The sequence below is a fragment of the Nanorana parkeri genome, unplaced genomic scaffold (genome assembly GCF_000935625.1).
Source record: "Nanorana parkeri isolate BGI_ZX_2015 unplaced genomic scaffold, ASM93562v1 scaffold2630, whole genome shotgun sequence".
NCBI classification, from domain to species: Eukaryota; Metazoa; Chordata; class Amphibia; order Anura; family Dicroglossidae; genus Nanorana; species Nanorana parkeri.
In genome coordinates this window covers 36,241-40,253 of record NW_017308898.1, presented here as the reverse complement: position 1 = coordinate 40,253, position 4,013 = coordinate 36,241, and positions in this window count along the sequence as shown.

Here is a 4,013-nt window from a genome sequence, read left to right as displayed (position 1 = left end):
GGGTAGGTTTAGCTATTCACAGATTGCTCATTTCCATTCTGCAAAATCCATCACTGATATTTGTATACCTAGTAAATTATGGGAATTTCTTAATTCACCATCCTCTATGAAATATTTGTATGAACAAATGTCATCAGCACACCAAAAATCCTTTAAGGATCACCAAGTGTTAATTTACTCAGAACCATGTCAAGAAAACAAGCACTTTCAGGGCCGCACAGTGTCCCTTCATCAGGCTTATCATTGACAGAGTGCACACATCAAAGTAAACTTAAAGGTTATTAAACCCTCCGTTTTTTTGCATATATCTACTGCTAGCAAGCAGTAGATATATGCAAAAAAAATTTTTAAAGCGGTTTGAACTTACCCCTGTCTTCGCAGCACGTTTTTTGTCCCATGATGGTACACATTAGGTGCCATCATTGTTCATTTTATGTTGCCTTGACTTTATCTTGGAGAATAACTTGTTCATGATTGAAAGACAGGTCTTCAAACAAATACGGGGAACTGCTATGGGCAGTAAAGCCACTCCTGCATTTGCCAATCTGTTCGTTGGTTTCTTGGAAGAATTATCTGTCTATCAAGCTGAACTATACAAAGCACATGTTAAAAACGTGGGTCAGATTTATAGATGATATATTTCTGATCTGTCTAGTGATACACAACTGTTTTAGTGATACACAACTGATGAATTTGTGTTCTTCATGAATGTTTTTTTCCAGGGATAGTGTTTAATCCTGTCATATCTGATCATGAGGTCCTGTTTCTTGATGTATTGATTACAATAATTGGCGATAGATTTAGCACATTAGTATATTCTAAGCCCACTGACAGGAACACATTGCTGCATTATGACAGCGTCCATCCTCAACATTTACATGACAATTTACCCATTTCACGTTTTTTGCGTGTCATGTGCATCAGCTCTGATCCTACGACATGGACATGATTGCAGATTGCAAATATGTACGAGAAGTTTGCATAGAGAAGTCATCCTTCAAAAGGTCATCGATACAGCATTATCTAAAGCAGAAGCTAGGTACGCAGAGTGTTCTAACACACATAATGTCCAGAAGAGAATTCCTTTCATACAGACATTCAGTGCGGTTTCTGGTAGCGTTAAAAAGGTGACACTTAAGAACCTCAATATTCTATAGGCAGACAGAAACCTGACACGTGCCATTAAGAGCAAACCTCTCTATGTGTATAAAAGCAGCAACACACTTAGGGACGTATTGGTACAGGCCAAATATAGCAAGGAGCCTTATACATTTTCTAACAAATCGGGGTGCTATTGATGTTATCACTGCAACATATGCAATGCCATAATTTGCAGTGATTCATTTACACATCCACACAATGGCAATAGGTACCCCATTCAGGGGTTTTTCACCTGTGATACCGATTTCTGTGTTTATATTTTAAAGTGTCCCTGTACAATGGTCTATGTTGGCATGACAACAGGTCTTTTCAAATGCAGGTTTCAAAAGCATAGGAATGGCATTGCTTATAGCCATAAGCACAGAAAGGCAAAGATTTAGACGCCAATAAACCTGTGGCACTACACTTTGTTCAGAAACAACATCAGACTCATGAGCTCAGAAGGTTGGTTATTGAGCATTTGGGTAGAAACACTAGAGGGGGGCGATAGACCTAAACAACTCCTCTGTCGGGAGGCATTTTTCATACACCCTGGATACGATCCACCCCAGAGGTTTGAACACTAATCTGCATAGCAAGTCTATGCGGTTTTCTTGATGAGAGGTAAATGTTCGTTTGAACCACCATCTGAGCCAGTTTGCACCACACTACTCCCTTGGTAATTTATGTCGATATTGAATATGACTCCACAGTGGGTCGCCTGTTTATAAAGCGACAGCTCTGGGACTTTTTAGTTTTTCATTTCTCCTTTGTTTCCCTTGGTTTGGGGTTATACACCATTAGTCCTCCCTCTTTTCTGTAGCCTCCAGCATCCTTGTTGGCACCAGTCTGGGTTTGTTTTTTCCCCCATAGCATTTATGCTAGCAATTGTTTATTATACATATTTTTGCCTCCTTATAACCATGAATTTACCACATGGTATGGATTGACCTTGATCTAAGTATGGATTGACCTTGATCAATATTATTAAAAGGAGAACTATGAGGTGAGTGCTTTTCACTCACCTCATAGTTCTAGCCGACCTGTGACAATGAGACTGTCACAGGTTGGCTCAGTAGATCGGGAGGTGAGCGAACACATGCTGGCGTTCGCTCACCTCTCGATCCTGTCACGGCTCTCTGCCGTGACAGGGGAGGGGCTGGATTACCCCCTCCCCGCTCCGATCCGCCAGCGCTGACTGGCGGAATGGGCGGGGAGGGGGCGGGTACAGCTGGCTCTGCCTCTAGATAGGCAGAGCCAGCTGTCAGTCACGCAGCTGGGCGGATCCAGACATAATTGTCGGGATCGGCTTCAGCTGCGGTGTCTCAGTATACCACGAGCTGCAGCTCGCAGTATACTGAGCCCTGGGTGACGGGAGGACGCTAGTTTGTGTCCTCCTGTTACCCTAAGGAGAACTATGGGGAAAAGCCTTAACCCCATAGTTCTCCTTTAATGACCACCGCCTTTGTAACATTCACTGTTTTATGTTGACATGTCTTTCTGATGATTATCCATCAGTACAGTTTGACCAGATAAATGTTTCCTTCGTTTTTTTCCACAAAATCATCAGATTATTTTCCAATGCTATAACTGCGAATATGTTGTTCGATATCCGTCCTATGTATTGTGACCAACTATTTCTAAATATTGTGATGGTCCATATGAACTAATGAAATACGGTGCTTGTGCCCATATACTATAGCTCTGTTCTGCAAGGGCATTATTAGCAGTCATATTGCATGTGATTACGGCATAATACTACGTAACACTGTATATTTATATATTATATGTTTTCTGCCATTGTATTAGAAATTACTCTTCACACAGTGCATTCCGCTGTGCTGCAATTTGTTGTCTAGGCTGTCTTTTGTGTTTTGGTGCGTAGATCTACAGATCATCACTATATCTTTCAAAGCACAAAAAGAGGATCTTTGTTTTCACAATAGATACCATAAGGATCTATGGGAGATCCATCTGAGAGAGCAGAAATATATTTGCAGTTACATCAGACTCTCTTAAGGAAATGGGTGGCAGGGATTAGTCCATAAGTATGGAGCCATTCAAACCAATTCTTCTAAACCTCTCAAATAAATAGGTTAGGCATTCTTTTCTCTGAGTTTGGTTAACCTGTGATAGCCATTCACCAATTCAGAAAACAAATACAGTGAATGTTCAGCATTTCTATTTTCCATAAGTGCTGTGATTTTATGGTTTGTAGAGCTTCAAGAATGCATATTTATCTTTTGTAAAGTACCTTTCTAAAGCAATTTTCAAAATGGAAAAGCACACAGGCACCCTGCTGCCCAAGAAACAACCAGAGATGTCAACCTAAAAAGAAGTCTAGCAGAGTTACAAAGCAGAGAGTGTTGCTAACCCTAATAAATGATGCAGCTAATTTTATAGGAGGCATTAAGGAAGGAGTACTATCGTATTTTAATAGCAATGTAATTGTTTAGCTGTTTGCCTTCAGTTTATTTAATATTTCAATAGAGTAGGTCTGGATTTTAGGTATGCAAGGTGGATGTAGTCAAGTTTGCCCTTCAAATTTAAAACATATAAAAGATTATTCCAAAGAAGAAATGCAGTTTTGATAACATGACTTCAAGTAGTATTAAAAACTCTATTTTTTTCCAATAATGAATCCATATCAAACAAATATACATTGCCCAGCAAAGTATTTATTTACATTTTTGCCTAAACACTTTTAATCACCATGTTTCCAAACATCTGGCTCCAACTGTGTGAGCTCAGCTTCCCTGAACTTCCTGTCCAGTTCAAGATCACAAGGGACATCAGCCTCCAGCAGCCGGCGGGCCCCCAGTCTCTGCGCCAGGAGTGTCGGTTCATCCGACACTCCCGGCCAGTGGCGTAGC